We start from the raw sequence: 25,797 nt of genomic DNA on the forward strand, positions 1-25,797 counted from the left end.
TGAAAGGGTAAAGTTTATTTACATAGACCAGAAGTAATTTTGAAAGGATGTTCCAATATTAATTGACATAGGATTGCTATTCACAGCAGAGAGCGGCGCGAGCTGGACGGAAGTGAAGTTGGAGCGCAGAGCTAGTCGGGAAGGTAAGTGATTGATATTTAAGAACTTACCTCGACGCCAACGGCGTTTTCACAGCAGAGAGCGGCGCGAGCTGGGCGGAAGTGAAGGTGAAGCGCAGAGCTAGTCGGGAAGCTAAGTGATTGATATTTAAGAACTTACCTCGACGCCAACGGCGTTTTCACAGCAGAGAGCGGCGCGAGCTGGGCGGAAGTGAAGGTGGAGCGCAGAGCTAGTCGGGAAGGTAAGTGATTGATATTTAAGAACTTACCTCGACGCCAACGGTTTTTTCACAGCAGAGCGCGGCGCGAGCGGGGCGGAAGTGAAGTTGGAGCGCAGAGCGAGTCGGGAAAGTAAGTGATTGATATTTGCGTGGGTGTCTTCTAGACCCCAGGCCCTACATAGTAGGGCCTCTCTTCCATCCTCCTCCTCTAACCTAACTTTAAAGTCCACAGGTAAGATACTCAGTGTTCTTGTTTTGGAGACGAAGTGTAGAGAATGGCACTGCAGGCAGTGGAATGTTCCTCCTGCAGGATGTTTGAGGCACAGGTGACAACCGATACTCCTGCCGACTTCATCTGCAGGAAATGCAGTCAGATCCTGCTCCTCACAGAACGAGTTCGGAAACTGGAACTGGAGTTGGATGAACTGAGGATTATTCGAGAGGCTGAGAGGGTGATAGATAGAAGCTACAGGAACATAGTTACGCCAGAGAACAGAGGTAGCTGGGTAACAGTTAGAATGGGGAAGGGGAGGAAGCAGGCAGTGCGGGGATCCCCTGTGGTCGTTCCCCTCAACAATTAGTATACCGCTTCGGATACTGTTGGGGGAACGGCCTAGCAGGGGTAAGCTGTAGTGAGCGGGTCTCTGGCACGAGGTCAGGCTCTGAGGCTCAGAAGGGAAAGGGGAGAGGAGGAGAGCGCTAGTTCTCGGAGACTCAACAGTTTGAGGGACGGACAGGCGGTTCTGTTGACGTGGGCGAGACTCTCGGATGGTTTGTTGCCTCTCGGGTGCCAGGGTCCGAGATGTCTCAGACCGTGTCTTCAGATTCCTTAAGGGAGAGGGTGTGCAGCCAGAAGTCGTAGTGCACGTTGGCACCAAGGACATAGGTAGGAAGAGGGGTGAGTTGGTCATTCAGGAGCTCAGGGATTTAGGCTGGAAGCTAAGAGCTAGGACGGACAGAGTCGTCATCTTTGGGTTGTTGCCGGTGCCACGTGACAGTGAGGCAAGGAATAGGGAGAGAGTGCAGATGAACATGTGGCTGCAAGGATGGTGTAGGAGGGAGGGCTTCAGGTATTTGGACAATTGGACTGCATTCTGGGGAAGGTGGGACCTGACCAAGCAGGACGGGTTGCACCTGAACCGGAAGGGCACCAATATACTGGGAGGTTGGTTTGCTAGCACTCTTCGTGGGGGGGGGGGGGGGGGGGGGGGTGAGGGGGATGGGATCCGGACTTGTAGTCCAGCAAGTAGGCTAGCTTTTTGTCAGGATGTCCAAGAATGTAGGGAGGCTGTGGAGAAGGTAACACTGACAGGGAGTACTTGCGGACACAGAGATGAGTTCAAGTGTGTATACTTCAATGCAAGGAGTATCAGAAATAAGGTGGGTGAACTTAAGGCGTGGATCGGTACCTGGGATAGAAGAGGGACAGGAATGGTTGTTGGTGGTTCCTGGTTACAGATGTTTCAGTAACATTAGGGAGGGTGGTAAAAAGGAGGGGGGTGGCGTTGCTAATTAGAAATGGTATAACGGCTGCAGAAAGGCAGTTCGAGGGGGATCTGCCTTTGGAGGTAGTATGGGCTGAAGTCAGAAATGGGAAAGGTGCAGTCACCTTATTGGGTGTTTACTATAGGCCCCCCCAATAGCAGCAGAGATGTGGAATAACAGATTGGGGAACAGATTTTGGAAAGGTGCAGAAGCCACAGGGTAGTAGTCATGGGTGATTTCAACTTCCCAAACATCGATTAGAGGTCTTTAGATCAAGTAGATTGGATGGGGCGGTGTTTGTGCAGTGTGTCCAGGAAGCTTTTCCAGCTCAGTATGTAGATTGTCCGACCAGAGGGGAGGCCATATTGGATTTGGTACTCGGTAACGAACAGGGACAAGTGATGGGCTTGTTAGTGGGTGAAAAGTTTGGTGATGGTGACCACAATTCTGTGACTTCCACCTTGGTTATGGAGAGAGATAGGTGCGTGCAACAGGGTAGGTTTTACAATTGAGGGAAGTGGAAATACGATGCTGTAAGACAGGATCTGAGGAGCATAATTTGGGAGCATAGGCTGTCAGGGAATGATGTCGTGGAAATGTAGAACTTTTTCAAGGAACAGATACGACGTGTCCTTGATATGTATGCACCTGTCAGGCAGGAAAGAGATGGTCGTGTGAGGGAACCTTGGTTGACGAGGGAGGTTGAATGTCTTGTAAAGAGGAAGAAGGAGGCTTACATAAGGTTGAGGAAACAAGGATCAGACAGAGCATTGGAGGGATACAGGATTGCCAAAGGGAGCTGAAGAAAGGGATTGGGAGAGCTAAGTGAGTGCATGAAAAATCTTTGACGGATAGGATCAAGGATAACCCCAAGGCATCTTATGCCTATGTGAGAAACATGAGAATGACGAGAACGAGGGTAGGTACGATCAAGGACAGTAGTGGGAGACTGTGTATTGGGTCGGAAGAGATAGGAGAGGTCTTGAATGAGCACTTTTCTTCAGTATTTCCAAACGAGAGCGACCGTATTGTTGAAGAGGAGAGTGTGAAACGGACTGGTAAGCTTGAGGAGATACTTGTTAGGAAGGAAGATGTGTTGGACATTTTGAATAACTTGAGGATAGACAAGTACCCCGGGCCTGACGGGATATATTCTAGGATTATGTGGGAAGCAAGAGAGGAAGTTGCAGAGACGTTGGCAATGATCTTTTCGTCTTCACTGTCAACAGGGGTGGTACCAGGGCACTGGAGAGTGGCGAATGTTGTGCCACTGTTCAAAAAAGGGAATAGGGATAACCCCGGGAATTACAGGCCAGTTAGTCTTACGTCGGTGGTAGGCAAAGTAATGGAAAGGATACTGAGGGATAGGATTTATGAGTATCTGGAAAGACACTGCTTGATTAGGGACAGCCAGCACGGATTTGTGAGGGGTAGGTCTTGCCTTACAAGTCTTATTGAATTCTTTGAGGAGGTGACCAAGCATGTGGATGAGGGTAGAGCAGTGGATGTAGTATACATGGATTTCAAAAGGCACTTGATAAGTTTCCCCATGATAGGCTTATGCGGAAAGTCAGGAGGCATGGGATAGAGGGAAATCTGGCCAGTTGGATAGAAAACTGGCTAACCGGTCGAAGTCAGAGAGTGGTGGTAGATGGTAAATTTTCAGCCTGGAGCCCAGTTACAAGTGGAGTTACGCAGGGATCAGTTCTGGGTCCTCTGCTGTTTGTAATCTTTATTAATGACTTGGAAGAGGGAGTCGAAGAGTGGGTCAGTAAATTTGCAGATGATACGAAGATTGGTGGAGTTGTGGATATGAGGAGGGCTGTTGTTGGCTGCAAAGAGACTGAGATATGATGCAGAGCTGGGCTGAGGAGTGGCAGATGGAGTTCAACCTTGCCAAGTGTGAGGTTGTCCATTTTGGAAGGAAAAATAAGAATGCGGAATACAGGGTTAACGGTAGGGTTCTTAGTAAGGTGGAGGAGCAGAGGGATCTTGGGGTCTATGTTCATAGATCTTTGAAAGTTGCCACTCAGGTGGATAGAGCTTGTAAGAAGGCCTATGGTGTATTAGCGTTCATTGGCAGAGGGATTGAATTAAAGAGTCATGAAGTGATGTTACAGCTGTACAGGACTTTGGTTAGTACTGTGTGCACTTCTGGTCGCCTCACTTTAGGAAAGATGTGGAAGCTTTGGAGAGGGTGCAGAGAAGATTTACCAGGATTTTGCCTGGAATGGAGGATAGGTTGAGTGTGCTAGGCCTTTTCTCATTGGAACGGAGAAGGATGAGGGGTGACTTGATACAGGTTTATAAGATGATCAGAGGAATAGATAGAGTAGACAGTCAGAAACTTTTTCCACGGGTACAACAGAGTGTTATAAGGGGATATAAATTTAAGGTGAAGGGTGGAAGCTATAGGGGAGTTGTCAGGGGTAGGTTCTTTACCCAGAGAGTGGCAGGGACATGGAATACGCTGCCTGTGGGAGTGGCAGAGTCAGAATTGACGAACTTTAAGTGGCAATTGGATAGGTACATGGATGGGTGCTTAAGCTAGGACAAATTTTCGGCACAACATCTTGGGCCGAAGGGCCTGTTCTGTGCTGTATTGTTCTAGTATCTTTTCAGTCTGCCATGCTGAGGGGTGACTGGCACTCTTGAGAGACTATTGCCAGAAAATGTGCTTGTAACAGGAATTAATGATGAGACAAAAAGTGCTCAGTTATGTAAAGTGAGGCTAAAGAGTGCCGAGAAGTGTAGATAATGTGTGGTAGGAATATTGGACAAATTCTCAGCTCCAGGAATAAATTTTGTCCTTGTAAATGATATAGCTGATTAATCGGCAGGCGTTTCACTCTAGTTGAAAAGCCAGTGGAAATGCAAGCAACTGAAGACCTGGAGAATGGTTATCCAGGAATTGTCCCTGACTGAATGATCACAAGATTACAGATGCACTGGTTGAAGCAGGATATAGGCGCAGATAAGGAAGCTAACGTAGAGTTATCCAAAAGTTGTTTTTGATCAGTTAAGTGGAACAGAGAAGGAGCAAGTAGGAAAACATGCAAGTATTTTTAGCTCTGCTCAGCGCATTGATTAGCAGCAGAAAGATAAGGAGTTACATCAGTTATATCAAAATGCATTTAGCAAGAAAGAGAATGATTGCATTCCTGTGTGTTATTGTTTAACAAATGATGCCTTAATGCGGAGATCAGCATACATTGAAGCAGAGGTGAAAATGTGTTGCTGGAAAAGCGCAGCCGGTCAGGCAGCATCCAAGGATCAGGAGAATCGACGTTTCGGGCATGAGCCCTTCTTCCGAAACGCTTGGTGACTGAAAGAGCCATTAATATTCTAACCTATTGAACTTCCAGTTCAAGACTCAACTGAAAACTGCTCAGCTCAGCTAAAAGAGCTGACCACTCCCCAATCATTATACAGGCCACTTCTAAAGCATAACTACTTTGGTCTGACGTTTCATCTGTTTACATATAAATAAAATGCCTCTGTAAATCCTTTTCGTGTCTGTACAAAACCAGACTGATCGGAGCCCGTCCCGTTTATTACCCTTCCGAAAACATCAAGGACAGAGTCTCCTTGAGCCAATGAACAGCTTTTAGCAAATAAAAGGATTGGTATGTGACAGAGAAGACAGGATAATGTCCTGTATGGAGGTCAGAAGCTGGTGGGAATGCCGAACTCTGTCAGAGTGTGGCTGCTGACAGGTTGTGAACAACATGACATTCAGTGCAGGGTAACACATCAGCTGCACATCGAGACTGTGAGAGTTCATCCAGAATCTGCAGCTCTCTCTCAACCAGCATTGGAGATCTACGGAACTCTGTAAATGATCATAGAGTCATAGAATCCTATAGCAAGGAGACATGCCCTTTAGCCCAAACTAGTTCATTCTGACCAAAATGTCCATCCATGCTAATCCCATTTCTCTGCACTTGGTTCATATCCTTCTAAATCTTTCCGATCTACGTATTTGTCCAAATGTGAAGACACGTGTCACGGAAAGCATGTTATATTTAATGCTATCAATGTTTTGTTTTGGAAATAATGTGTGGTGATTCATAATACTCAAGTATTAATGCAATCACTTTTTATTCTTTTCATAGTGTTACAGATTAAACACTCATTTCCTTCACTCTCTCCTCATGGTACCATCACCGCAGGGATTAGTCTGGTCAAACTCCATTACACTGTCTCTCTCTAGCAAGGAGATCATTCATTATAAAGGAGAGAAACTATTTCTCACGAACACTCTACAACTGCAGGACGGCGTCTTCACTCTTATACTTTAATCATTTTGCAATGAAGGACACTACTCATTTATTGTGCTGATTTCTTGCTGAGTCATAGAGGTGTACAGTATGGAAACAGACGCTTCGATCCAACCCGTCCATGCCGACCTGATATCCCAACCTAATCTAGTCCCACCTGCTAGCACCCGGCTGTTCCGTATGAATTCTCTTAGTGACTCATACCCATGGACATCCAGCTCCATTTAACAAACAGCACTTCCCATCGTCTCGCCTTCTAGTAAATACAAAATAAGAAGGATGGTATGTTTTGCCAAATAATTTATTTGCCTTACGAAGCAAAGTCACACGAACAACAACACAACTGTTGCCATTCTAGTTGATTGGTGATGCTGAGGAGGCGGTGGCCTAGCTGTTTTATCTCCGGAATATTAATCCAAGGAATCAGGTAATGACACAGACCCCGGATCTAAATCCCACCACGTCAAATATTAGAATTTGAATGCAATAAAATATCAGGAGTTAAGAATCAAATGAAACAATGAAACCATTGTCGATTGTCCTAGGGCACCCTTATGCCCTTCAGGGACGGACATCTACCATCTTCATCTCGTCGGACTTACATGTGACTCCAGACCCACAGCAATGTGGTTAATGTTCAGTTGCAGTTTGAAATGGCCAAGCCAGCCACTCAGTTATACCACTCACTTCAAAGCCTCAATGAAATGAAACGCATGGACCTCAGCACTGACTACTTACAGCCCACGGACTACAGTGGGTCAGGAAGGCAGCTCACCAACACCTTCTCAAGGACAATGGGGAAAGGGAATTAAATCCGGCCCAGCATCCCACTAATGAGTAAAGGAAGATGATCACACTCAGGGAAGTGAGAAAAATCAACATGAATCAATTTACACAGGGACTTTGATGTATACCTTACATAGTCATGACTTTCAGAAATACGGGAACAGGAGAAAAACAAATAAGATTAATCTCATTTTTAAATTGTCATCCCAGCTAATCATCAACAATCCCTTTGTTTGCTTCTTTCTCTCTATCTCTCTCTTTTTTCATCTATTCAACTCAGTCCTTCTCCCTTTCAGAACAGATGTCACAGTAACCAACATCAATCACACTATTTCCCAACTGTGTTCAGTTCTGAACTATAGTCATTAGAATCGAATTGCCAGTTCTGTTTTTCTCTCGTCCCGAGGCTGCCAAACCTGCTCAGTTTCTCTGGCATTTTTCGTTCTTTATTGTTTCTGAACTATTGCATCATTCTTTGTTGTATTTAATCTTTAATTTCGTTATTACTTGGAATGTCTGCATCGCTGACAGGGGCAGCATTGTTCACCTTACCAAATGCCCTTTACTGTGAGGTCATTCTTTCAGGCAGTGCAGAACCAAGCACATTGCTGTGGGTCTGATATCAGTCTTAAGGCAGACCAGGTAATAACGCTAGTTTTCTTTACCAAAGGACATCAGTGAAACAGATAAATGCATCGACAAAATGCTGGAGATGTTAAGGTTGTTATTCGTAAAACTTGCATTTATTTCCAATTCTTGTCATTTGAATTTACTTTCTGACATCATCTGTGGTAGGATGTGGAAGAGTGTCTTTCTGTGCAATAACCTGTGCCTCTGAATTGCATTTCTTCCGACATTACTGCTCTGACACAGTGTTCCTGTCATTAAGTTACTTTAGAGACAAGAGCAAGGTTGTGATCAAAATATTTGCAACTGAAAGTGTGCTTAGAGGAGAGATGGAACCATAACGTCTGAACTTTACCAAGGCATAAATAATAGTTTATTAAGTGTCAACATTAATTCCAAGATGGTGCCTGGGGATATAATCGAGCTGGTAGTGGATAGGTTTGGTGATGGACAGAATACTGAGCCATAAATGAATTCAGTGAAAAAAGGTACTTCGGCATTCTGAACAGTCTCGTTCGCAGATGCTTGTGAGGGCGGGGATGTGGGCAGTTCTGAAATTCGTGGGGAATGAATAGAATTTGCATTTGAAACTGAAGACAATAGTTTCGCCTTTGTCATATATAGATAACAGAAATAGCAAAGAAGTTTGCCATGGTTAAAGAGATTAATAAATGAATGGAGATGAAGAAACTTACCAGGAACACCAACAATAGCGAGGATAGGATAGTAACCCGTCTGGATAATCATCAGTGCACCTAATATCCGAAATGGTAATGTTGACCAAGACCAGGAAAAATAGAAAAGACCCGAGGATAAACTCCTGTCCATTGTTGCAGCTTTCCAGTCTAATTTTCTCAGATTCTGATAAATTAATGGATCATTCCAGTCTATTCTCAGATGTTTATCTCTCCTTTTCCTGACTCTGCAGCTGCTGATCCATGTGAACGTTGGAGGTGATGCATCTGCTGTTATAATGGCATAAAGCATTGCAAGAAGCCCCTTAATAACACGAGAGCGATACCATCCAGTGGTATCATAAGAATCCGGCATCAATTACAGTTACTGAACAAACAGATCTAGTTAACACCTTTCAGTATGGTACCTTCAGTTCACAAAAACAACTGGACTGGATTGAAAGTTGGCATCGCTGACTATTGGTAAAATCACCAATTTCTCTCATGAAGTTAGTTGTGAGAGAGAATAGTGGATGTTTTCTTATCGCAGGCTAGACGATTCTGCTCTGTTGTACGTTTGCAATACTGTAACCGCCTGAACTTCCCACTACCATCACCCTCAAAAAACACAATCTAGATGTTGTTACCTTGCCGATCTCTCCTCGACAAGAACAAGCACCAGCCAATACATTTACAGTGGATATATTTGCACTCCAATACACAGGAAATGTGGATTTGCCTGGGCATTCCTTTAATTGATCTAATGAGGCACTTTTGTATCTCCAACACTCAATGTGCTTCGGCACTTTTTTTATATAAACTCACAAGCACGTTAACACATTTTATTGACTTCATTGTTTGAATTTAGTCCAAAGCCAAATGTAGCATGTTGTCACAAAGTCGGTCCTTTTACAAGGTTATGTTATCCTTGATTTTTCCTTTTCAGAGAAGTTCTAAACGACCTAAGACTCCAATATGTCTGAATTTTGAAAGGTTCATTTGGGTTTTTTTTTGTTTCTACCTAATCAGGCAGATCGCTTTCAAGTCTTTAAATAAAAACTTGTATAATCAAGAGGACGTGTCCAACTCTCGAGCTGGGCTGATTGGTTCAGTTTGGGGGTTAGTTGAGTCATGGTGACTGTTGAAATTGGACGCTCTTCCCTTCATTCTGTCCTTCCGACCTCATAACCTAGAACATAGAACATAGAACATAGAAGAATACAGCGCAGTACAGGCCCTTGGGCCCTCGATGTTGCGCCGATCCAAGCCCACCTAAACTACACTAACCCACTATCCTCCATATACCTATCCAATGCCCTCTTAAATGCCCATAAAGAGGGAGAGTCCACCACTGTTACTGGCAGGGCATTCCATGAACTAACGACTCGCTGAGTGAAGAACCTACCCCTAACATCAGTCCTATATCTACCCCCCCTTAATTTAAAGCTATGCCCCCTTGTAATACCCGACTCAATACGCGGGAAAAGGTTCATACTGTCGACCCTATCTAACCCCCTAATCATCTTGTAGAAACCTGTAAGCTGTTTGTATCAGATTTACTGTTTGTGATAAAGCGTTTGTTTATTGGGATTGTTGCAAGTAGTTTGGGACAAATCCTAAACTCGGGATAGCCTCTCGGTTGGATATGATACGTTAGTTGGGTATTCTAGTTTCAGTTCATGTGCTTCATTCCATAATTTGGTGAATCAAGTCTGTCTGTTTAAAACTCAGCAGTCTGACCAGCTAATTCACTCTGTTAATACCCACTTTCCACTAACCTTCAACAAATACCAAAGTTACGTCTGATCTACCTGCTTAAAAATGTTTTAAGACGTAGAGCATGTTCCATAACAGTTTGGGGGGACTTTGCGGAAATAAGACAGCGAATGTCAGGTGTTAGTGTCTCTTTGTTCGTGTGTGGATTTGGTGTGTAAACAGAGCTTCAGATACCAATAACTCCTACAGTCACAAAGGATGTTTTGGACATGGGAGATCGACCTTGGGCGTTTCACAAAATGCACATAAGTCCAAGCTGCGGGAATTAGTAGACAAGTTAGAGTTGAACCTACCTCCTAATGTGAGGAAAGATGAGATGATTGCAGCAATAGTTCAGCATTCCAATTTGCTGGAAACTCCATTGGGGTCTGGAGAAATGACTAACCTTCAATCGCAAATAATAAGCTTGAGTCAGAAGCTGAAATGAAGCAGTTTGCGTTACGACTAAAATTAAAATAGATCCAGAGAGAACGAATTGGTTTTATCCAGGAAAGAGAAAAAAAAAAACGAATGGCCTTAGCTGGAGAGAAACAAAGAGAGAGAGGGTTTGAGCTTCAGAGATGGACACTGAATGTTACCCAGACTTTAACAGCATAAGTTTAACAAAACGCATTTCCCGTGAAAAAGAAAAAGCTCATTCAGTACCTCAATCTGGGTTCACAAGAATATGGGGAAGTCATTCAGCCCATCAAAACTACTGGGCAAGAAGACGGATATCCCAATCAGTCCCTCCTGCCTATTCCATAGGAAGACAAGGAGACCGCTCACTCCCATGCATCATTTACATGGAATCAGAAAGAGACCATTTCAAATCTGGAGTCTTTTACAAAGCAATAGGAAGTGGTCTTTCAGCTTCTTCGGTCACTGACACAGGAAGAGGAATTTGTCAGAGATGCTCCAATATCACAAACAAATGGTGCATTGGCTGCACAGATAGACTGTTCTAACTTGTTCCACATTGCTTCATTACTCATAGTGCATATGTGTTATTTTAACATGGTTTTCTGGCAGTGGAAATGAAGATATTTTTTTCCCATTCACCAACGTGTTGTCCATTCCAAGAAGTTAGACCCATGGTCTCTAGGGAGGTCAGAAGCTGGTGGGGAATGGCCAACTGCTTCAGAGTGAAGGTATTGCAGTTGCTGACAATGTAACATTCAGTGCAGGGTCACACAGCAACTGTACAGTAAAGTTCATTCAGAGTCTGTACTTATCTGTCAATGGACATGGGGCTCTGCATAGCCACGGAAACTACTGGGAAACAAGCATCCAAGGAGAAGGATGGAATCTTCACCCTATTCAGTTGCTTGGGACATAATGAGTGTCCAACTATAACCATCAAGTTTCAACTTCTTATTCCCTCACAGTGCTACATATTAAACACAAGTTTCTTCACTTTCTCTTCATGGTAACAGCTTGCCAGGGTTAAGTCTGGTGAAATCCCTTCGGACTGTATCGCTTATTATTCATAAAGCATTTCCAACCTGTACACACTACCCTACATAGTCTCTAAACAAAACACTACCATCGGGAAAGATACGTTTACTCTGGTACTTTAATCATTTTGCAAGAAGAGCCACATATCATTTACTTATTGCTGATTAAACATTCTGTCAGTGATTTGTGACCAAGCACATCCAGGTCTGTTTCAACAACAGGACATCCCAAACTCTCACTATTTAATGAACATAAATGTGAATGATGATATTTGTTGTTCCTATCTGAAACATTTTATTTCTTCTGATCCTTCTGCTACCCCAAGCCCTTCACTAAAGATAAAAATACAACTCCCTTCATACTCTCGATTATCCAAATTTTAAGACATTCGGTGTATTCCACCATTACCTACCCATGGGCTCTAACATTCTCTACTCACCTGTATTCAACCATGTCAATGTCTGCTGAAAATGCAAATACTCCACTCCCATTGATTCCCAATTGTCGATGTCACAATGCACAATCGCTACAAAATCCAGCAGGTTTATCAAATATCATTTCCCTTTCCTGAATCGAGATTGACTCTACCAAATTATGTCATTATTTTCCAAGTATCTAGTTGTCACATTCCTCACAAAAGGTTCCAATGTTTTTTTTCACAGCTGATACCAAGCTAACTACAATTTAGTTTTCTGTTTGACCTCTCCGCCGTGTTTTAAATACTTACGTTTACAATCTTTCATTAGCTCTACTGCCACCTCCTCACTATTCTGGGATGTAGCCCATCTGATGCAGCAGCATACCGACCTTCAATTCAATAGGATTTTCAAAGACACACTTTTTATTAATTCTAATTTCCTGCTGTTCCTCATTTTAACCTGTCATTCTTTCCCTAGTGTTTCTGGAAGTTTGTTTCTGTACCTTCCTCAGCGGGATGGATTCAATATATTGCACTCAGCAGACAGGTGACTTCTGTCAGCCAGTGAATACATCGGAGGACTGCACTTCAGTAATGATGGGTATGTTACTCACTCCTGCCTGGAAAGTTCCAGAATTAATCAAGTTTAATTCATGGTGAGCATCAGCACAGTCCTGTCACTGGTGTGTGAGGCTGCACAGTATACTGAAGGAAGGGACACAGCTCACTGACCACCTCAATTTTGAAACAAACTGGTTTCATACCTTACACCTGGTCCAGCTGAGACAAATATCCCGGGAAATCCCAGGGAAGACAGTGCACTGTACTGCTCCACCCATTTTTAGAGCTTCCCTTCCCTTCCCTTCTCATCTCCATTTGTTTAGCATGGACCCAAACACTCTGTAAATGCAGTGAAAAGAGTGGGGTTACCAGATCCAGCAGCTGAAAATACAAACCTGAGATAAGCATCCACAGAAACACCACTGATTTTCCAATGACAGGAACAAGGCAATTTCCCGCACGCATGGTGCACACGTTCAGCGTTGAAAACTATTTCCCCTCCCGAGTTTCTCCTCTCTTCCTGGCTGAGAAAGCCGTTGCATCCCCGTTTAGTCCCACAGTAACAGTTTCTCTCTCCAAAGAAGTAGTTGACAGTGTAAAATCACCTTTCCCTGTATCTCAGCAAGTATAAGGGCAGCACCAGTATTGCCAATGAATTTGATCATCGCACTCAGAGAAGAGAGATACAGGGAACCTAACTCATTATAAATGGGGACATATCTAAATGGACGTGATATTCAGGAATATGGGAAATGGGGAAATGCGAGAATAACTTGACATTTTGTTTTCTTTTCAGTTCATAATCCGCAATCCCTTTGATCACTTTTCATTTCTTTTCCTTTTTTTTCTGTCCATTTCTCTGTCCATTCTATGTAAACCTGGCTCCCACCTCTCTCTTCAACCTAACCACCCCTGATTCCAAGATAAATAATATTATTTCCTAGTTTGCTTTCAGTTGTGAAGCATGGTAACTGGACTCAAACCGTTATCTGCGTTTCTCCTGAGAGACGGCTGCCATACCTGCTTAGATTCTCCAACACTTTCAGACGCTGGAGAGTTTTATTTTCGATCTCTAGCACCCACCGTTCCTTGGTTTATTTCACCTTTAATGTTCCTTTCCAGGATGGCAGTATCATGGACAAAGGCAGCATTAGCTGTCCATAACTAATTGACCTTAACCACGCGTTCATTTGTCAAGACAAAATGGAGCCAAGAATTTTGTTGTGTGTCTGAAGTCACACTGAGTTCAGACTGGGCAATAATGTTAAGTTTCTTCACCAAAGTCAATCAGTCAAATACTAAAAATAAATCCTGACGGTTTCTTGTTTCCATAAGTGAAATTAGGTTTCATTACAAGTTTTGTCATTCGAATTTAAGCTCTGATATGGGCTGTGGTAGGATTTTAAACACAGCCTTGGAGTCACAGCCCGTGCCTCTGAATTGCCCGTCTAGTTACATTATCACACTGATACAGAGTCCTTATTCACTAATCCGTATTCCATCGTTCCTGCCAGAGTGAGTGGGCAGGGAAATCAGTTTAACTGCCAACAGTCAAAAAGATTTTGGGAAAAAAGAGAAAGAGAGATTGAGAGATAATTTCATGCAACAGCACAGATTTCAGAATGCTGAAATGAAGACATTTCGACAGCATCCTGCAACATGAGCCTGTATTCCCTGTAAAGATAGACGAAGGGTACATTGCTGTTCGTGAAGATGATGGAGAGTTTTGGCTGAGCATTTGTTCTGCAACTTTGCAACTGGGTGTGAGGTCAGCAGATTCTTCGACTCATTGGGATGAATCTAACAATAATTTGTCTCAGTGATATTTTTGAGGAGAAAGTGAGGTCTGCAGATGCTGGAGATCAGAGATGGAAATGTGTTGCTGGAAAAACGCAGCAGGTCAGGCAGCATCTAGGGAACAGGAGAATCGACGTTTCGGGCATTAGCCCTTCTTCAGGAATGAGGAAAGTTGGTCCAGCAGGCTAAGATAAAAGATAGGGAGGAGGGACTTGGGGGAGGGGCGTCGGAAATGTGATAGGTGGAAAGAGGTCAATGTGAGGGTGATAGGTCAGACTGGGGTGGGGGAGGAGAGGTCGGGAAGAAGATTGCAGGTTAGGAAGGCGGTGCTGAATTTGATGGATTTGACTGAGACAGGCTGGGGGGAGGGGAAATGAGGAAACTGGTGAAATCCGAGTTCATCCCTTGTGGTTGGAGGGTTCCGACCCGGAAGATGAGGCGTTCTTCCTCCAACCGTCGTTTTGCTGTGGTCTGACGATGGAGGAGTCCAAAGACCTGCATATCCTTGGTGGAGTGGGAGGGGGAATTGAAATGTTGAGCTACAGGGTGGTTGGGTTGGTTGGTCCGGGTGTCCCAGAGGTGTTCTCTGAAACGCTCCGCAAGTAGGCGGCCTGTTTCCCCAATATAGAGGAGGCCACATCGGGTGCAAAGGATGCAATAGATGATATGTGTGGAGGTACAGGTGAATCTGTGGCGGATGCGGAAGTTTCCTTTGGGGCCTTGGAGGGAGGTGAGGGGGGAGGTGTGGGCGCAAGTCTTGCACCTCCTGAGGTTGCAGGGGAAGGTGCCGGGAGTGGAGGTTGGGTTGGTGGGGGGTGTGGATCTGACGAGGGAGTCACGGAGGGAGTGGTCTTTACGGAATGCTGATAGGGGAGGGGAAGGAAATATATCCTTGGTGGTGGGGTCCGTTTGGAGGTGGCGGAAATGACGGTGGACGATGCGTTGTACATGGAGGTTAGTGGGGTGGTAGGTGAGGACCAGTGGGGTTCTGTCCTGGTGGCGGTTGGAGGGCGGAGGGGAAATTGCGGTCCTTGAAGAAGACCTCATAGTCCCACAACCCCGCACCTCCCGCTTCTACCTCCTGCCCAAAATCCACAAACCTGACTGCCCCGGCCGACCCATTGTCTCCGCCTGCTCCTGCCCCACCGAACTCATCTCCGCATACCTTGACACCGTCCTGTCCTCCTTAGTCCAAGAACTCCCCACCTACGTTCGGGACACCACCCATGCCCTCCACCTGCTCCATGATTTTCGCTTCCCCGGTCCCCAACGCCTTATTTTCACCATGGACATCCAGTCCCTGTACACCTCCATCCCCCATCACGAAGGACTCAAAGCCCTCCGCTTCTTTCTTTCCCGCCGTACCGACCAGTACCCTTCCACAGACACCCTCCTTCGACTGACTGAAATGGTCCAAACCCTGAACAACTTCTCTTTCCAATCCTCCCACTTCCTCCAAACGAAAGAGGTAGCCATGGGCACCCGCATGGGCCCCAGCTATGCCTGCCTCTTCGGAGGATATGTGGAATAATCCATCTTCTGCAACTACACTGGCCCCACCCCCCAACTTTTCCTCCGCTACATCGATGACTGTATCGGCGCCGCCTCGTGCTCCCACGAGGAGGTTGAACAGTTCATCCACTTCACCAACACCTTCCAACCCGACCTCAAATTCTCCTGACGATGCCCTCCACCGCATCTCTTCCACTTCCCGATCCTCCGCCCTTGAACCCCGCCCCTCCAACCGCCACCAGGACAGAATCCCACTGGTCCTCACCTACCACCCCACTAACCTCCATGTACAGCGCATCATCCGCCGCCATTTCCGTCACCTCCAAACGGACCCCACCACCAAGGATATATTTCCCTCCCCTCCCCTATCAGCATTCCGTAAAGACCACTCCCTCCGTGACTCCCTCGTCAGATCCACACCCCCCACCAACCCAACCTCCACTCCCGGCACCTTCCCCTGCAACCGCAGGAGGTGCAAGACTTGCGCCCACACCTCCCCCCTCACCTCCCTCCAAGGCCCCAAAGGAAACTTCCATATCCGCCACAGATTCACCTGTACCTCCACACATATCATCTATTGCATCCTTTGCACCCGATGTGGCCTCCTCTATATTGGAGAGACAGGCCGCCTACTTGCGGAGCGTTTCAGGGAACACCTCTGGGACACCCGGACCAACCAACCCAACCACCCTGTAGCTCAACATTTCAATTCCCCCTCCCACTCTACCAAGGATATGCAGGTCTTTGGACTCCTCCATCGTCAGACCACAGCGAAACGACGGTTGGAGGAAGAACGCCTCATCTTCCGGCAAGGAACCCTCCAACCACAAGGGATGAACTCAGATTTCACCAGTTTCCTCATTTCCCCTCCCCCCAGCCTGTCTCAGTCAAATCCATCAAATTCAGCACCGCCTTCCTAACCTGCAATCTTCTTCCCGACCTCTCCGCCCCCACCCCAGTCTGACCTATCACCCTCACCTTGACCTCTTTCCACCTATCACATTTCCGACGCCCCTCCCCCAAGTCCCTCCTCCCTATCTTTTATCTTAGCCTGCTGGACCAACTTTCCTCATTCCTGAAGAAGGGCTAATGCCCGAAACGTCGATTCTCCTGTTCCCAAATGCTGCCTGACCTGCTGCGCTTTTCCAGCAACACATTTCCATCTCTGATCTCCAGCATCTGCAGACCTTACTTTCTCCTCAAAGTGTTCCATTGCAGCCGAGATAGAGTCGCATTCTAGCTCCTTCATGCCGGTGCATGTTCCCAGAAGAAAACATTAAGGCAGAGATATCCTGTAGAAACCACACTGTGAGGCCGTGCCTCTGAATGTCTGGGCCTCTGACCTCACAATGAGAAATGACCCTCACTTAGCTCGAGTGGAGACTGGAAAATCTTCAATAGAATTTCAACCTTCAGCACAGACGGTTTAAAGAAGTAGGGGTGGGTGCAGAATCAGCAAAAAATGCTGACAGCAGTGATGCTTATAACTTCCAAGGTTCACACAGTCCCCCTCAGTCTGGATCAGAGCGACTTTAGGACACTCTTCTTTCCCCATTTGGAGTGAATTCATTTCCCCACAATCTGAATCACATTGAAGATTAAACAGAAACTAAAGAGGTGGAAACACTGTGTAAATAACAGGCAGAGTGGGTTTAGTGTTCAATAATAAATATAGAAACGTATTAAAACTGATCTGTATTGTATTTCTAATACTGAAGCACCTCATAAAAACTCACGTGATCCATTGCAGACGCTGCAGTTTGTCCACGGTGGAGCAATGAGGAGACAGAATTGTTGGTTAAGATGTTGAGTGAGATGGACAACTCCATCAGTGACTGGTTTGTACTGAGAGCGAGGGCAGGTTTCTCAGCACAAAGTACTGAGAAGGAAGCAGCACGTAGCCTGGGGGACACAGAGAAAGAACAAGAACCACAGTTTATTAATAACAGTATTTCTGACACAGATATAACTGTAAAATGAGGGATTTTCTGTTCCAGTGAGCTGAACTGAAGACAGGAAGCAGGTGGAATGTTCCCAGGCCCTGAATGACGTAGATGACAATGAGAAGCCTCGGAGTATCCCATCAGAACTCAAACAGTGCCTTCCACGACATCAAGAGCAATAAATTACAATTCCCAATTGAGTTTGTCTCTGCTTTTTCAGTCATGGGAATCGGGCATCTCTGGCTGGGCCAGCATTTGTTGCACATTCCTATTTGCCAAATTCACAAGGTGGGGATGAGTTTCTTGAACCGCTGCAGTCTAACTGTCCATTGTGGGTTAATCCACGCAGAGGCAAAAACACCACCAGTTCCGGGTTTAAACACTACGCGTGTGCAGTTCGCCTCCGCGCAGACTCAGTTCACCACGGCGCCTCGAGCCTGCGGACGACTCCAGGGCGGGAGTTAACACTCTACCCGGCCCCGATTGGACAATTAGACTGTCGATCACCGTGGTGCCGGCCAAAGGCAGGTGTGAGGAAAGATCAGGATGGCGCTGGAAACGCACATCAGCTTAGGCAGCATCCACGGAGCACGGAAAGCAACACTTCGGGCAAAATGCCTTCCTCGGGATTTCCATGCTCCTCGGAGGATGCTGCTGTGCGCTTCCAGCACCACCCACCTCCGCCGCTGAGGAAAGATCTCTCCACCTAAAACGTGAACTCCGCCAGATCCGCGGAGCTTTTCCATGAAGTTGTGATTGTGTGAGTTTTTGGGGCCTATTTCTGACCCCCCCGACATCAGTCCGTCCCTGCCTGGGTAACATCAGCTGTTTGGTGTTACCCCCCACCCCTCTCTATGTCTGAACATTAACAGTTTGTTGATCTTAACGCCGTCGGGGGAAAGATTTTGGTTTGAAACCAACCTCCTGAGTCCAGCGCAGCCGAAACTCCCGGAAAAGAGAAGACGAACCAACCGCCGTCCCGCGGCTCCCGGTTTGAAATGCTACACATGCGCAAGCCCCGCCCCTCCCTCGCGCAGTGTCGGTTAAACGGCGGCGCCTCGAGACACCTCAGGGCGGGACGTAGCTCAGCATCCGGCTCCGATTGGGTAAGGGTTCTGTCGATCCAATGGTGCTGACCAATAGGGATCGCGGTCCCGCTTGAGCACCGCTCCCAGGAGGTGGATCCCTGGAGAAACAGGGGCTTATGGGGATCGGGGAAGGAAAGTTGGGTTGAGAATTGTCAGATCAGCCATTGTCTAACTGAAAGGTGGAGCAGACTTTGGGAGTGAATCCCTTCCTTCTGCTATTCCATCTTATGGTGATCCCTGTTCCATTGGGACAAGAACCTTCCACACTCAGTCCCGTCAATGTGACCATTCACCTGTTTGGGTCTGACACCATTTCATGTGGTGGCTGGTGGATCAGAGTGTGAGGAGTCATTATAAATGTTGTTATCTGCAAAAATCACAAGGCTAAATCATGAAAGAGGAAGGGGGATGTCGGTTAAGCTTGTACAAACAGTTATAAGCATTCTGTTTCCCACTTCTGCTAAAACATAAAAAATACCACAATAAAGAGGTCATAAGGCTCAGTGTGGATAAAGAATGGGAGGAAATGTTGCTTTAGCAATGCAAGGAAGCAGATAGCAGTGGAAGAGGATACGCTAACAATGGACCAAAACAGGATGTGGTGAAATGGCCAAGCAAGACTTATACTTTGTTATGCACAAGGCCGGATAAGGCTAGAGATAAACAACAGTAATGGGCGCCGGGTTTAGAATAGTGGGAGGAGGAAAGAGAATTGAATTGTATATAAGTTGTGTACTCGTTAAGCTCAGTGTGCCTATATTATAGGCGCCACGCTATAATAAACGATCCTGCTGCTTTGGATCTTGTCTCAGACTGAGATTATTGAAGTGAGTGGGTTCTATTTCCTACAATTGGGGGCCTGTCCGGAATATTCTTCCATCGCCAGGGGGTGTGGCTGGCCCTGGACACTGGGACGACACGTCCCGTTCCCGATTGAGGAGCGGTCTCCTGTCCCGGTTTGGTCCGCTCACTTGGGCGACTGGTAAATATCCCACAAGAGAGACATCTGAATCAGACAGTCAACGGAGGTCGATAGAAAATGCAGAAAATGGGGCCAGACAACTCTGTGCACAGACCAAGGTCAGAAAACTGACTTTTAATTATTGCCTTGGTGGCCGGGGAAAGGGGTATTTAATCGCTGAGGGACTGGCGAGGGCCCTGAGAAATGGGGCGTGGGGGGGGGGGGGGGGGGGGGTAGGCAGAGTAATTCGAACTACGACGAAGTAAAGGAAGAAAAAGTCCCTTGTAACATTCCTCCAGAATGTCCGTTGGGGAGGATGTTGCGGAAATGGACAAGTAACACTTGTACAAGGGAAAAAGATAAAAAGAAAATGACGAAATATTGCTGTATAGTATGGACCAAAGAACCAGTCCTTCGTCCGGCTGTCTTCTGGCCAAAGTACGGTTCAGACGAGGATTGGGTCTGTCAGTATTTAGGTATGTATGGGAATGAAAAACAACCTTTTAGTCAAGAAGAGGCGGACTATGTGTCCTGTTGGAAGGGCAGTTTGGGAATGATGGTAGTAAAGACAAGGGATTCCACCTCTGCCCCACCCAGTCCCTGGGATCCTCTTGGCTGCTCCCCCCTCCCCCTGTACCGTAAAATCAGATTAGGTGAAAATGGGGGAGGAGGAGAGACAGACAGACAGGGAACGGTTGACCCACAAGAGGAGGAAGAACGGGCGGTGGACGGGGATGTTGTTGTCCCAGGCCCTCAATCCTCAACGAAAGAAAGGGAAGATAAAGTAGACTTAGAAGAGGCCTCCGGAGTATCTAAATCAAAGCCTCAGGGAGGAAAAAACAAAAACAAAAAAAGGGGAAGAACATAAAGAGTTATCCCCTTCGGGAGGCACCAATAGGGGACAAATAGATTGGCTTTGTAAGTGCCCCCCTCACCAGTGGGGAGGTCAGAACATTAAAAAAGGAGGTTAAGGTCCTGGTTGAGGATTCCGTAGGGTTGTCTGAACAAATTGATCAATTTTTGGGGCCCAGTCTGTGTACATGGACTGAGTTAATGTCTATTTTGAATATACTATTTACTGGGAAAGAAAGGGGACTTATACGAGAAGCAGCTGATAAAATATGGGACAGAGAACACCCGATTGGAGATGGGTATACTGGAGAGGGAGAGACGAAGTTTCCCCTCAGAAACCCCGAGTGGGAAAATCAAAACCCGGAGCATATAGAAGAAATAAAGGAATTGAAAGACTTGATTCTAAAAAGGAATAAGAGAGGCTGTTCGAAAGTCGCAGAATTTGACGAGAGCCTTTGACGTTAGACAGGAAAAAGATGAGACTCCCTCAGCTTTCTTGCAAAGATTAAGAGACTCAATGCGGAAATATTCTGGAATGAACCCTGAGGGCCCAGTGGTAAAGCATCTTTTGAAAGTACATTTTGTGACAAAGGCATGGCCAGACATACAGAGAAAGATACAGAAGATAGAAGGATGGAGCGAAAAACCAAAAGATGAATTATTAAGAGAGGCACAGAAAGTGTTTGCAAAGAGAGAGGATGAGAGACAAAAACAGAAGGCAAAAATGATGGTAGCTACGGTTGACGAGGTGGTTAAGAAAAGAATGGAACTAATATTGAGCAACCGGAGCGGCGGGTGGTAGCATGTAGGACAGAGAGGGAGAGGGAGAGGACAAGGGGGAGCATTTGATACAGGGTTCGGGTGACAGGGGCAGAGATGGAAGTCTCCACAGGCAGGTTGCTATTATTGCGGAAAGACAGGGCATTTTAAGCGGGAGTGTCCCGATCTACAAAGGGAAGAAAGGGCAATTCCGCTTATGGATTTTGATGAAGAATAGGGCAGTCAGGGGTTCCTGCCCCCGGGGACACACCAGGAGCCGTTGATAAACTTGAAGATAGGACCCTGTGGGGAAGAGGGAGTCTTCCTCGTAGATACGGGGGCAGCACGGTCATTGCTAAATTTTAAACCAAAGAAAGTAGGAATGTCAACACGGTCAATTACAGTTTTCGGGGTAAAAGGGGAAGGATTTGCTGTTCCAGTATTTGAACCTATGATGATAGAAGGTCCTGAGGATGCAGTCACAGGGGAACTGTTGTATATCCCTGATATAGGAAGTAACTTACTAGGGAGAGATTTAATTATCCTCTTAGGACTGGAGATTGGAATTCAGGAAAAATAATTAGTTGTACAAATGGCAATGTTGAGAGAGGATGTGGAGGAAGAGATAGACCCTATTGTATGGGCTAGAGAAGGGAATCGTGGAAAACTACAGGTCCCTCCCCTAGAAATAAGTTTAAAAAGGAAAGGGGACGTTGTCTGTGAGTGACAATATCCCATTTCCATAGAAGGTAAATGAGGACTGCAGCCAGTAATTGAGGGACTGATTAGAGATGAACTGTTGGAATCATGTATGTCTCCTTGTAATACCCCAATTCTACCAGTGCGGAAATCTGATGGAACTTATCGATTGGTGCAGGATTTGAGAACACTAAATCGAATAGTACAGATCAGGCACCCAGTGGTGCCAAATCCCTATACTAAGTAAAATCCCTCATGACCACAAATGGTTTAGTGTGATAGATTTAAAGGATGCCTTTTGGGCTTGTCCCTTGGCGGAGGAAAGTAGGAATTTGTTTGCCTTTGAATGGGAAGATCCCAACACAGGACAGAAACAGTAATACCAGTGGGCCGTGCTCCTCAAGGGTTTACGGTCTCCCTGAATTTATTTAGACAGATGTTAGAAGAAATATTGGAGAAATTTAGCAGCCCCAAGGGAACTACCCTGTTGCAGTAGAGGACCTCTTAGTAACAGGAAAAACAAGAGAAAAAGCAGTAGAAGCCACTAACAAATTATTGAATTTCCTGTGTCAGCAGGGACTGCGAGTATCTACAAACAAACTACAATATGTGGAGCGAGAGGTGAAATACTTGGGACATTTAGTTAGTGAGGGAAAGCGAAAGATAAGCCCGGAACGGATAGAGGGAATAGTGGGGATGCCGCTGCCCAGGACTAAACGTGAGTTATGTAAATGTTTGGGCCTCACGGGATATTGCAGATTGTGGATTGACTCTTATGCTCAAAAGACTAAGAAATTATATCTCAATCTATTAGATGTGGAACCAAAGTGTCTAAGTTAGGATGATGAGGAAAACGAACTAGTTGAGGAACTCAAAAGAGATCTGATCCATGTCCCCGTGTCAGCCTTACCTTCTCTAGATAAACCTTTCCACCTCTTTGCTACCGGAGATAAAAGAGCGGCTTTGAGAGTATTGACCCAGAGGTGGGGAGAATGAGACAGCCAGTAGCATATCTTTCGAAGCTATTGGATCCAGTATCCCGGGGGTGGCCTGAGTGTGTGCAGGCCGCGGCTTCCACTACACTGTTGGTGGAGGAAAGCAGAAAGCTTACATTTGGGGGAGCCCTAAAATAATAAGCACTCCACATCAAGTGAGAATGATCCTAAACCAAAAAGCTGGGCGATGGTTGGCAGACTCGCAGATTCTGAAATATGAGGCAATATTAATAGAGAAGGATGATCTAGTGTTGGTCATGGAGGAGAAAGTGAGGTCTGCAGACGCTGGAGATCAAAGCTGAAACTTTATTGCTGGAACAGCACAGCAGGTCAGGCAGCATCTAGGGAACAGAAGATTCGACGTTTCGGGCACATGCCCTTCTTCAGGAATGAGCAGAGAGTGTTCAGCAGGAGAAGATAAAAGGTAGGGAGGAGGGACTTGGAGGAGGGGCGTTGGAAATGTGATAGGTGGAAAGAGGTCAAGGTGAAGGTGATAGGTCGGAGTAGGGTGGAGGCGGAGAGGTCAAGAAGAAGACTGCAGGTCAGGAAGGCGGTGCCGGGCTGGAGGGATTCGGCTGAGACAAGGTGGGGGAGGGGGGATGAAGAAACTGGTGAAGTCCAAGTTCATCCCCTGTGGTTGGAGGTTTCCCAGTCGGAAGATAAGACGCTCCTCCTCCGACCGTCGCGTTGTTGTGGTTTGGCGGTGGATGAGTCCAATGACCTGCATATCCTCGGTGGAGTGGGAGGGGGAGTTGAAGTGCTGTGCTACAGGGTGATTGGGTTGGTTCGTCCGGGTGGCCCAGAGGTGCTCTCTGAATCGCTCCGCAAGTAGGCGGCCTGTCTCCCCAATATAGAGGAGGCCACACCGGCTGCAGCAGATGCAGTAGATAATGTGGGTGGAGGTGCAGGTGAATCTGTGGCGGATATGGAAGTTTCCTTTGGGGCCTTGGAGAGAAGTGAGGGGGGAGGTGTGGGCGCAAGTGTTGCACCTCCTGCGGTTGCAAGGGAAGGTGCCGGGAGTGGAGGTTGGGTTGGTGGGGGGTATGGATCTGACAAGGGAGTCGCGGAGGGAGTGGTCTCTACGGAAAGCTGATAGAGGAGGGGAGGGAAATATATCCTTGGTGGTGGGGTCCGTTTGGAGGTGGTGGAAGTGACGGCGGATGATGCGCTGTACATGGAGATTGGTGGGGTGGTAGGTGAGGACCAGTGGGGTTCTGTACTGGTGGCGGTTGGAGGGGCGGGGCTCAAGGGCGGAGGAGCGGGAAGTGGAGGAGATGCGGTGGAGGGCATCGTCGATCACGTCGGGGGGGAAATTGCGGTCCTTGAAGAAGCGGGCCATCTGTGTTGTGCATATTTTGAACTGGTCCTCCTGGGAGCAGATGCGGCGGAGACGAAGGAATTTGGAGAATGGGATGGCGTTTTTACAGGGGGCGGGGTGGGAGGAGGTGTAGTCCAGGTAGCTGTGGGAGTCGGTCGGTTTGTAGTAGATGTCCGTGTTGATTCGGTCGTCTGAGATAGAAACAGAAAGGTCTAGGAAGGGGAGGGAGGAGTCCGAGACTGTCCAGGTGAATTTGAGGTCGGGGTGGAAGGTGTTAGTGTAGTGGATGAACTGTTCAACCTCCTCGTGGGAGCACGAGGTAGCGCCGATACAGTCATCAATGTAGCGGAGGAAAAGATGGGGGGAGGGGCCAGTGTAGTTGCGGAAGATGGATTGTTCCACATACCCTACGAAGAGCCAGGCATAGCTGGGGCCCATGCGGGTGCCCATGGCTACTCCTTTTGTTTGGAGAAAGTGGGAGGATTGGAAAGAAAAGTTGTTCAGGGTGAGGACCAGTTCAGTCAGTCGAAGGAGGGTGTCGCTGGAAGGGTACTGGGTGGTACGGCGGGAAAGGAAGAAGCGGAGTGCTTTGAGTCCTTCGTGATGGGGGATGGAGGTGTACAGGGACTGGATGACCATGGTGAAGATGAGGCGTTGGGGACCGGGGAAGCGGAAATCCTGGAGGAGGTGGAGGGCGTGGGTGGTGTCACGGACGTAGGTGGGGAGTTCTTGGACTAATGGGGACAGGACGGAGTCAAGGTATGCGGAGACGAGTTCGGTGGGGCAGGAGCAGGCTGAGACGATGGGTCGTCCGGGGCAGTCAGGTTTGTGGATTTTGGGCAGGAGGTAGAAACGGGCGGTTCGGGATTGTGGTACTATGAGGTTGGAGGCGGTGGATGGGAGGTCCCTTGAGGTGATGAGGTTATGGATGGTCTGGGAGATGATGGTTTGGTGGTGGGGGGTGGGGTCATGGTCAAGGGGGCAGTAGGAGGAGGTATCTGCGAGCTGGCGTTTGGCCTCAGCGGTATAGAGGTCGGTGCGCCAAACTACTACTGCGCCTCCCTTGTCAGCTGGTTTGATGGTGAGGTTGGGGTTGGAGCGGAGGGAGTGGAGGGCTGTGCGTTCCGAGGGTGAGAGGTTGGAGTGGGTGGGAGGGGTGTGGGAGTTCAGGTAGCGGTTAATATCGCGGCGGCAGTTTGCAATAAAGAGGTCGAGGGCAGGTAGGAGGCCAGCACGGGGTGTCCAGGTGGACGGGGTGTGTTGGAGGTGGGAGAAGGGGTCGTCAGAGGGTGGGTGAGAGTCTTGATTGAAAAAGAAGGCACGGAGGCGAAGGCGGCGGAAGAATCGTTCAATGTCACTCCGTGTATTGAATTCATTGACCCGAGAACGTGTGGGAACGAAGTTGAGACCCCTCCTGAGGACTGATCTCTCATCCTCAGAGAGGGGCAGGTCCGGAGGGATGGTGAACACACGGCAGGGCGGGGAGCTA

The sequence above is a fragment of the Chiloscyllium plagiosum genome, unplaced genomic scaffold, assembly GCF_037043375.1.
Source record: "Chiloscyllium plagiosum isolate Xiang-an unplaced genomic scaffold, Cpla_swu_hap1 HiC_scaffold_46, whole genome shotgun sequence".
Taxonomy (NCBI): Eukaryota; Metazoa; Chordata; class Chondrichthyes; order Orectolobiformes; family Hemiscylliidae; genus Chiloscyllium; species Chiloscyllium plagiosum.